An 11,682-nucleotide genomic window follows, 5' to 3' on the forward strand; every position below is an offset into this window, starting at 1 on the left:
CTTGATGACACTTTAAAGAGAAACTTCTGTAACACCTTTCCAGACACTGGTAGGTTACCAAGTCATGAAAGAGGTGCTTCTGAGGCTTTGGTTGGTCAAAGGAAGAGTTGTGGAGAAGGGGGCCGCCTGAATGATGCCTTTAGAAATAGTTTCAGCCCTAATCGCCCAGGGATGTCAACGTTAGGCACCCATCATCAGCGTCTGCATCATGGTGTGGGATTACCTAGGGGCAAGAGCAGACCTAGAGAGCTTTCCAGCAGACGATCCACTGGCTTACTGGTTCTTGAGAATGGTTCACTGGCCAGAACTTAGCCATTATGCCATGGAGCTACTGGGCTGCCCTGCATCCAGCGTGCTTTCCGAAATGACGTTCAGTGCTGCTGGAGGTTTTGGGACAGATAAAAGAGTGCGTCTGTCAACAGACTCCGTTGACCGGCTGACATTTATCAAAATGAATCAGTCCTGGATCAGCAGCAGCTATCAATCCCCTGATGCAGATGTCACAGAATACATTTATCTGGGATCTCTGGAAGACTGCCTAGGTTGCCTAACTTTGTGGGCGATTATTCCATCTTCAACTAATGTTCTCGGTGTGTCATGGGACCAGGGGTGCCCTCTTACCTGGGGTCTGGCGGGTGCAACAGAGATTGTACGGTCCTTCTTGGGGTGAATTGGTGCCCGACGGCGTGCTGCAGGTGTGCACATGAGCGCATGCATGACATGCGTGCGTACGTGACGTGCACATGTGGCACTGTCGTGGCTTCTTAGTTGCTTCGGGTGCTGGTCATTGCCGGGGAGGGCCTTGCGAGCACTCCTTCTCTCCAAGCCGTCCCATTGGTTCGCAGGGACCCTTTGGCTTCCTGGTTGCCCAGACAATGGGGGGTGTCGCTGGCCCCTGCTGGGTTTAAATTCCAGCCAGAGCCAAGACTTGTTGCTGAGTTATTCTGCCATTCCCAAAGCAGCTACAACGCCTCATTTCCTGTTTCCTGCCTCCCTTCCCTGCTATTCGGATCTCCTGGTTATCGACCCCTGGCTTGCCTCATCGTTTATGATACTCGCTGCCTGCCTCGACCCAGACTGTACTCTGACAACGCATTTTGGATTATCCTTTCTTGTACCTCAGCCTGGACTCTCCTTCTGGGAATGTTCCCTGCTATTAGGTTCCAATCCAGCAAACAAGGGGACTTCGCTCCTTCCCTAACATGGTGTAGTGCACCACCAACGACCAAGGCCCAATTTTTCCACACCCGCACGTGACAGGTGCATATCATTTTAATTTTTTACAGCAGGGTCCAATCCTGCACTCGTCAAGAACAACTCTCAAGGGTTACGGTGTGAAGGCACTGCCAACACTAAAGGCCCAATTTTTTGGTGCACTGACCTGTGTGACAGGTACATATCATTTGAATTTTTTGCAGCAGGGTCCAATTCTGCACTCGCTGAGAATTACTCTGAAGGGTTACGGTATGAAGGCACCACCAACACCCAAGGCCCAATTTTTCCGCATGTGACAGGTGCATATCATTTGAACTTTTTACAGCAGGTTCCAATCCTGCACTTGTCAAGAATAACTCTGAAGGGTTACGATGTGAAGGCACGCCAACACCAAAGGCCCAATTTTAAAGCACCTGTTGTTACTTTCATCCAACGCCTGCACAGGAAGCACCAGAATGTATCCAAAAAATCTCTAACCTTTTTCCGAGTGTCCTAAAATGTGGCCTCTTCATACAGGCTGCCTCCCTAAGCAGTTGTTTAAAAGATTAAAGGAAAACCATTTACCGGCATTTTTTCTTTTTAAATGTCACTTTTTGCTGCAGCAGGTTCTATACACTTCACAGGCAGTTTAAGAGGACCCCCTAGGCACAATATTTAAAGGAATTTTTCATTTTTATTCTTACCCTTTAAGTGATGTAAAAATCACTGCTCCTTTAACCACTTGCTGTCCGGGGCATTTTCTTACTATTTGCGCACACATGATAAAATATACATTTTTGGCTAGAAAACAATGATATATGTTCTGAAAGCAAAGACCCTGTAGAATAAAAAAATGCTAGTTGCAATTTTATATGTCGCACGGTGTTTGCGCAACTGTTTATCAAACCAATATTTTTAGGATAAAATAAACTAAATTAAAATTTAGTGCACAGAAACATAATATAATACCCAATTTTTTGGTAAAATATGAAAGATGGGGTCGTCTGTGAAGTGTCAAAAAAAACTTTAATACCCCAAATTTCCCACAGGGAACACTTTAAATGCTTTTAACGCTCATCAGTTTAGTGCTAACAGTGATAAATGGCTCCAGAATTATTGCTCTTACTTCGACGTTCGTGACGATATGTAACATGTGTAGCACCTTATTGCTATCACATAGGGGGCTAACAAGCCCCTTATGTAATAGCAGATTGGGTGTGACAGGTCCTTTTTATGGAGACATCAGGGGTCTTTCAGACTCCTTATGTCACCTAGTGACCCCAAAGAAGCTGACAAAGCAGAGATCTGCGTCCCCAGCTTCTTCTCCTTGCTCTAAGAGCTGGAGAATGTAAATAGTGACACAGGAAGTGATGCAATACACATCACTTCCAGGTCCAGTGATCGGAGGAGAGATCAACGGCTGGAAGCTGCTGAATCTCTCTCCGATCATTGGGGGGAGACCCGCCGAGCCGGTCCCGGGTGCCGCACGGGGACAGCGGAGCCCAGGGGAAACCGACGGCGGCACCGGTGGGGGGGGGTGGAGGGCGCCGCACGGTACAAACGATCTGATGGCTGTATAGATGCCAGATCACTTGTACATTAACAGCCTGCAACATCGCTGGCTGTTAACAATGACACCAAGAACACGGCTGCAGCCGTGTTCTTGTTTTAACCACTTTTGCGGGCCGTCGTCTATAGACGTATTGCGGCCCGGAAGTGGTTAAAGAACAGTACATACCAGATGAAGAGCTGGCAGATGGGGCAACCTCCTCCTCGCTGTCCACATCTACATTATGTACTGTAATTGAAAGATCAAATGCAAAGAAGGATGAGAATGTGTAGGCTATGATGTATGCCATGTGACAGTTAAAGAACAGTACATACCAGAAGAAGAGATGGCAGATGGGGCAACCTCCTCCTCACTGTCCACATCTACATCATGCTCTGTAATTGAAAGATCATATGCAAAGAAGGATGAGAATATGTAGGCCATGATGCATGCCATGTGTTAGTTAAAGAACAGTACATACCAGAAGAAGAGCTGGCACATGGGGCAACCTCCTCCACACGCACCATGTCCTGGTCATCATCCTCTATAGGCCCCCGAAGTGTCTGTGGCTGCATGTCCCCAGATGTTATCTCTCTACCTGGTGTAGCACCCCTCTTGGTTTTCTCTCCAATAACAAAAAGCAGTCCCATGCATTGTGAAGAATGTCTCCTGTAGATGGTTAACATGCAAGTACACCATGCAGGCCATGCCACATGTCAACATATTAGTCAGCCACATGACACATGCAAATATGTGCTCCTCCAATACCCTGTCACCCAGCAATTCATGATCATTGTATGCCCTCCTAGTCTGCAATGCCAAGGACTGTACCGCTGCAAAACCAATGTTGGAACACATGTGTGCATGTACAATCTTCAGTACCCCCAAACGTACTTTTCGCAATGATCCTATGGATCCTGTGCAACCGGTCCTCCTCACAAAGTTTCAGGTCAGACTACCTCTGTCTTAACTGATCCTTGGTCCTACGCACCCTGAACTTCTTCCCCAAGGTAGCAATCACCCTCTCCAGGATCCTGTCCTTCCGAAGATTACGGTTTTCATACTACCGATATTTGCAGTCAGAATCGTCACTCTCCATTATCCTCACTAGCTTGACCATTTCTGCCTGTGTCATGGAAGTTGCCCTCTTTATTTTTTTGGGTGTTGTTTTTGAAGATGAGGCCTGCTGCTGAGACGTGGATGCCTTCCCTTTTTTTTTTTTCTCTGCTCCAGCTCTTCGTTCGGATCCCTCTGTCGACTGGACCTGTGTATAAAATGTTGTGGTCTAGTGGGACCCATGTGGACCTCCGATCGTTATTTCGTTCAGCCGATGCCGTCCGGAGATAGATCCGTATACTACGACCCATTGCTCATTCCCAAGTACGTCCGTTTTCGTATGTTTGAACGATGGAATAGGCATGTAGAAATTAATTCATCTGTTGGAAGGTGCACCCACACCTTGGGACATGTGCATGTTGTTGAGGGTAAATGGAGTTGTGCTTGGATTATGTATGTGTTCTCCTGAACATTACTCAACATATTAAGCAGACTATGCACATGTACATCCTTATCCCCATATGCTGCGTGCATGTTTATATATTTACCTCAGGCAGCCCTGGCAATAGGTGCAAACCCAGTGTCGGATGCCCATTGAAAGCCAATAAATATCCACTTACCGTAGACATCATTTGCAAGTCCATAGAACAAATGGCTGACGTGTGTGTAAATAGTTTAGCTTGCCATGCTGAAAGGGTGTTTGCATGCTGAGTGCTGAGCAATGTTAAAGGGCAATCCATGAGCCTGCCCTGACCAGATGCATTGGCACAGGGATATGCATGTTTAATGTGTAACCAATAAGATGTATGCAGGTGGTCACTCATACCTGAAATGCATTTCTTGGACTCCTGTATACCCTAGGCATCTAGGGGTAGGCATCTCACATATGTAAACCAAATGAACAAACATGTAAATGGACATGTCATGTCATCCTGTTACTATACCTGGAAGAAATGGCCACGTGTGTGATTACTGTGTGAATACACTTGACCTTTCCTGTCCATATGATGGATATTACTGTGTGTATGTGCACATTTTAGATGCAAGTGGCCCATGTAAGGGATGAACGTTGTCTAAATCATGTGACTTTTCAAACCTCTTGTCTATACCAGGTTTAATTTCGTCATGGGTGACAAGTTCACAAATCCTGAATTTCTGTCTCAATTCATTGAATTGCAGATGCAGTTGCCCTGTGTCTGGAGAGTCTGGTCAAGGGAGCATTCTGACCGCAGCAAGAGGCTGGAAGCCTATGGCAAGTTGGCCGAGTTGTTGAAGACTGTAAATCCAAAGGCGGATATAAAGTATGTCAAGCACAAGATTGCTAATATATGCACTGTGTTCAGGAAGGAACAAAATAAGGTGCGCTCCTCGCAAAAGTCAGGCGCTGCTGCGGACGACGTTTACATGCCAAGGATTTGGTATTTTGACAGCCTTTGTTTCCTGGACAATGAGGTAGAACCCTGGCAGTCCATCAACACACTACAGCTGCCACCCACTCAGTCCCCTGGTGCCTCCTCAGCCACTGAAGACCTACCACATGAAACTCCTGCCTGTACCCAGGTAAGGTTTTCTTGGTCAATCATATTTAGTAGATATAAGACATGTATACAAGGTTCAAAAGGGAAACACATGTGACATGCTTGTGAAGACAACTTGTTTATTTTGTGCAAATAGGAATAGACATATGCATATGGTGGTACGTGAAAACATGTGAGATGTGTTTTGGGGTGGGTCGAATAGGTGTTCTTGCAATTGGGCAACAGGACATGGCACACTAGATCCTGCTTTGCCATTCAATGGCACCACATCCCATGAAGTACTCAAAGAATGCCTGCCTATTTTGGCATGCTGCCGTAGTAGCCAACCAAGGATGCATAGCTCCTAAGCTGTCAAGGGCATCCCCTTCATTCCTCTGGCTGCATGATCCCACTCACTAGGTCTTCGTTGTCCAGGATGTTGGCTGGCATGTAGGACATTGTCTGCTGTCTCAGGAAATTGTGGAGGGTACAGCAGCAATAAACAATGATGTTGATCTTCCAAAGGGGCAGGTTGGTTGCGGTGTGAAGGATCTTGAACCTGCTTGCCATGATCCCGAACGCATGCTCCACCACTCGCCTGGCGCGTGATAGCCGGCTGTGTAAGATGCACTGCTCGGGAGACAGCCCTCTCAAGGGAAAAGGTTTGAGGATGTGTTCCCCCAGGGCAAAGGCATCATCTGCTAGGAAAACATAGTTCCGCCCCTCTATTTTTTCCTCATTTGGTGGTAGGTTCAATGACCCATTCACAAGGCGTGCATTGAACTCTGTACGCTCCATTACAATGCTGTTGGATTGTCGCCCATTCTGCCCAATGTCCACATACATGAATTCATACCTCACGTTCACAACAGCTAATAGGATGATGCTGAAGTAGCCTTTGTAGTTGTACTAGTATGAGCCCAAGTTGGCACGGGGTGTTATGTGGACATGTTGCCCATCTATAGCTGCTCCACAGTTTGGGAAATTGAAGATGTCGTGGAACTGTGTTCCAATCCTCTTCCACTCCTCCGAATGTGTGGGGAACTGAGAAGGACATTATGTTAGCAATCATATTACAAATATGAACGATTGTTTGTTAATATTGCTCTTTTTTTTGCTATGCACAGGATAGTGGCTACTGAGATAGCAGATGCTGAACTGGAACCTTCTACGGCTCCGGCTTCATCCAGGAGGGGCTTGAGGAGGACCAACACAGACAGGGCCATTCAACATTTTCTCAACCAGGCATTTACAGCATTGCAACAGCATTGCAACAGCGCCCGTATGAGAGCACGCTATTTCTGAATTTTGCTGCCCATCAAATGTGCAACATGGATCCTGACCAGTGGCGTTACGCCCAGCAATGGTGGCGGAGATCATGCATAACGGCCAAACACGCCATATAGGGCCAAATACACATGGGGTGGGATTTCGGCACCATCCACTGCCACCTTACCAGATGCCGCAGCACCAGGTGGAGACACGCGATGTAGGTACACACTATATACCGCCCCACCCGCTGCCACACCACCCCATGCCACACCACCCCATGCCACACCCCCCCATGCCACACCACCCCCTGCCACATCAGACAGTGGTACACCACACCATGGTGCAACACCCACATTCACCACAACCTGGGCAACATATGCATCCCCAGGAGTACTGGGCCGATGACTCATCTGGGGACATGGACAACCTGGGTGGACTCCTGGTCCATCATACACCAATCTCTGATTTTTGTTTAAATTTTCATTACAGTTATGTTTCTTTGTTTAATCACATTATACTATTGTATTGTTTTATGTGTCGTGGTGATGCCTGTTATGGTTTTGTGTGCTGCTCATGAATAAAATGAGATTTATCCTGAAATAGTCGTCCTGCAGTACTTGTACTATTGCAGCACAGGTTTCTGGAATGATGCATCCTAGGGACTGGGCAGAGATCCCAGTGGAGAACCTGAGTTCCTCTAGGCTATAAGCCTTTGATCTGGGGGGATGGCTTTGCGGAGCACAGTATCCTCCTTCCTGATGTGTGGGGTGACCAAATCCAGCAGTGTGTTGTAGGCGGCATCCCACATCCTCAGATGGTTTCGAAAGTCATCAGGGTTGTTCTCCCTCAATTTTTGCAGAAGTGCGACATGCGAGTAGCTGTCACAATTTTGTAGCCAATTCTTAGCCCATATTCGCCTTCTGATGGCCCTGCGTTGGCGGTGTTGACAAATGGCCCCAACACCTAGCATTATCATAGCAATTGTATACCCTCTCTGCATCCATACTTTAGGACTGCCCACAAACAGGTTTGTGGACGAATGATCGCTCTTTGCTTTTGGGGATGGACTGCTTCAGGGTTCGAAAGCAGGGATTGAATGATTCCGCCCCAATGCAGGGGTCAGACGATCTTCCGTTGTTCAAACTTTTTTGTTGGTTTGATGGGCCTGTTGTACGATTTTCGCATGTTTGTCTTTGCATGATGGGGCAGTTGTACGTTAATCGAACGACTGTTCGAATATCATACGAAAAAAATTATGCAATGGTTGTAAGGTGTATGGGCACCATAATAGAGCTCAGGATAGCAATAAAACCTGACAGGTATTTTAATCTTTTCCCAATCTAGCCAAAGCTTAAAAAAAAAGAAATCAGTTTTGGGTATAGATACGCTTTAAATCTGTTCTGTATTTTTCAAGTATTGATTTTGTATAGTATCTGTTATTTTGCTGTAGTTTTCAAATCACCTTTTATTCAATAAATAAAACCCCTGTCTTTTAAGTGCAAATGTGTGGGTAATTTATTCAGCTGTTTTTTAATTTCATTTATCTGCAAGTATGAATAGTTAATAACAGCAAGTCCCTTGAACATTTGCTTACTCATCTTAACATTATTTAGAAATTCACTGTTTACCTTGCAGGAAATAGAACTGATTGCAAACCTCAGGATCCAGACCACTTTCAAATTTATACACAACCAGGGGCGTATCTACCGTGAGGCAAACAAGGTGTTTGCCTTGAACGGCACTTTCCAGGGGGGCGGCAAAATGCAGCCTCCAAACCAATAAGGCAATCAGCGTCAACAGCTGAAGGAGCACCTCACTGCCGCACTGGTTTTTCAAAGCTGCGTTCCACGAAAGGAGAAGAAGGAAGTGGCTGGGGGCGGGCAGAGCCTCCTGTCCGTCAGCCTTGAGCGGTCGGCGTTCTGGGGATGGGCATGGCAAAGGATTCGGGTTGGACAGGGCGGCGGTGAGTGGCGGTATCAGGATGGCTCCAGAAGTTGCAGTGGTGTGCCGGGTCCTACATTGTCGAGTTCTGCGAGTACCAGGACACACAGCTACAGAGACCCCTGTGGTCTATTGTATATACTGTACATGTGTGTGTGGATCTATTGTATATACATGTGTGCTGGAATCTATTACAATAGATCCCAGCACACATGTAATTACAATAGATCCCCATACACATGTATATACAATAAATCCCAGCACACATGTATGTACAATAGATCCCAGCACAGGTGTGTGTATATATAGATATATAGATAGATAAATATCTATCTATATATCTATCGATCTATATATCTATCTATATATCGCTTTATACACAGTATATATAAATATATAGATATATAGACAGATATACTGTATATCTATCTATATAGATCTATATAGATAGATATACAGTATCTCACAGAAGTGAGTACACCCCTCACATTTTTGTAAATATTTTATTATATCATTTCATGTGACGACACAGAAGAAATGATACTTTGCTACAATGTAAAGTAGTGAGTGTACAGCTTGTATATCAGTGTACATTTGCTGTACCCTCAAAATAACTCGACACACAGCCGTTAATGTCTAAACCTCTGGTAACAAAAGTGAGTACACCCCTAAGTGAAAATTTACAAATTGGGCTCAATTAGCCATTTTCCCTCCCCGGTGTCATGTGACTCATTAGTGTTACAAGGTCTCAGGTGTGAATGGGGAGTAGGTGTGTTAAATTTGGTGTTATCACTCTTTCACTCTCTCATACTGGTCACTGGAAGTTCAGCATGGCACCTCATGGCAAATAACTCTCTCAGGATCTGAAAAAAAAATTGTTGTTCTACATAAAGATTGCACTGCATTTGGTGTGAATGGGCCCTTTGTGTTTTGTGTATTTACAACTCATCCAGCCTTTTTGAAGTAATCTAAAGAGATGAACCAGCTCCTGCAGAAGACTATATCATTACAGCTCTTTTTATATTCAAAGGTTCAACCTTTTTTTTTTCAGGCACACTCAATGTCTCTTGTTACTTTCCACCAAATTTACTATATTGACCATGTACTGTATATATCCAAGGTTATCATATCCAACCTTCAGTGCCTCTTCTCAAAGTTAATGAATTCAGTCCTGCTAATCCTTCCTCATAGCTGAGGTCCTTCATGCCTCTTATTAGTTGAGTTACACATACTCTTTTCACTTCCACAACATTCTTTTTGCAAACTAGTGCCCAAAAGTAAACTGTATATTCAAGATAAGGGCTTACTTGAAACGCAGCTTGGGTGCCTTCCATGCCCCAGCCTGTTTTTGGACACTAAAGGATCAGAAAGAGACAGAGATGATCTCTCTGCTCTCTCCTCCTGAATGTCAGGTATTTATATTAGTTGCATTAAAATACATTTTTATTAAATATATAACGGCATTCCTTAGTGTTTTTAATACCTGCCCGGAGTTCATTATTAAATGAAATGAATTATGCTATGGTCACTGCGTTAATTATGTCATGGTCTAATTATAATTATGTTATGGTAACCGAGTTAAAATCACCAATTATTACATCTGTTCCAGGTTGTGCAATCGATTCTATCTAATCTCTGCCTTTTGATTAACACTGGAGGAGGCAGCAATTACCCATACTGTTTCTGCACCATCACACTCCCAATAAACAAGATTATCTTTCACACTTAATTCAAATCACTTCTCACAGACACACCCATTTTTTCTGTACCATCTCAGCAATATTAAGAATAAAGCCAAGATGCTACAACATTCATAGTGTTCTTCATGTACCAAAGCTTCCAGCTCTCCCATTTTAATTTCCAAAGTTCTGGCATTTGGTAATGCCCACCCATAAATGGTGTGAACTTATGTAAATAAAGCTTTGTATACTTTCATTTTTTTCAAGTATCCTGGTTTACAACTGTCATTGCATCCTCTATGGAGAAACTCACCAGTCATAAAAGATCCACGCATGCAGGAGGCTGGACAAGTCTGCCTCAAGCTTGTGATAATGTCAGTCTCTGATGTTCCTTCTATAAAGCAAAAACCAAATAGTGATTGAAAAGAGGTATAATTTGTAGTATAATTCATAGATCTGACACAAATGTATAAGTTATTCAGCCCAAATGACATGTTACATATATAAAGGTGTGAAGTTTCTTTTGTGAACTTTAACATTCTTCCCATCGTTAGCTGAGCAGGGGTGTTTGCAGAGATAGAACCCCAAGGTAACACCTGCACTATTTAACTTCTTAGAAAAGATTTTTCTTCTGACTTATCTTCTCTAAGAATGAGCGAATCATCATGGTCTTTTTGTCAAACTCATCAATTCCCAATTCTGGAAGCTACGAGCTTTAATCTGAACTTTAATTTGAACCCCACTGAAGTCATTAGGGAGGGGGGAATCTTGAAAATATTCAAAGCTAATAGGCAAGGTATTGTCAAATAAAGGCCATGGAAGGCTGGCACTGCCATGTATCAATTCAAATATAAATTTAGAAAAAATGTTTGCAGAGAGAGGGTCCTCCTTTTATGGGAGGTGACATAGAAGAATACAATTACTTTCTAATACATGTTTGGGAGATTCCATTAAGCAGTACGATTCACATGGATAGCAACAGTGTTCTACTATCACATATTTTGCATGTGTTATTGATTTTTACATTTAGCTTGACTTAAAGAAGAATTATTATGATAATTAAAACAAAATGTATGCATCCCCCATGTAGCATTCAGTCCAATTTAGATTTGTGATATGGTTCATAAAAGCAAATGTTTTTGATTGTCATTGCTGTCTGTAGCTCCATCCCCAGCTAAATCTCAAAAAGGGTGTTCCCATGAGTGCAGTACAGCCAGCACTGAGCCCCATCCCCTCCCCTGCCGTCCAAAAATTATGCAAAATCTTAAGGCATGAGTCTTGTATGTATTTTAAGAAGAAACTCCATGCAAAACAACAACAAAATGTGTTATCCCTTCACATCAGAGCCCCCTCTTCAAATCAGGGGCCCCCTTTTACATCAGAATCCCCCTTCACATCAAAATTCTGTTCATGTTGGAGGCCCCCCTTCACATGAAAAACTCTCTTTACATTAGAACCCCCCCCCCCCCTTTAC

This window comes from Nanorana parkeri, unplaced genomic scaffold (assembly GCF_000935625.1).
Source record: "Nanorana parkeri isolate BGI_ZX_2015 unplaced genomic scaffold, ASM93562v1 scaffold598, whole genome shotgun sequence".
NCBI classification, from domain to species: domain Eukaryota; kingdom Metazoa; phylum Chordata; class Amphibia; order Anura; family Dicroglossidae; genus Nanorana; species Nanorana parkeri.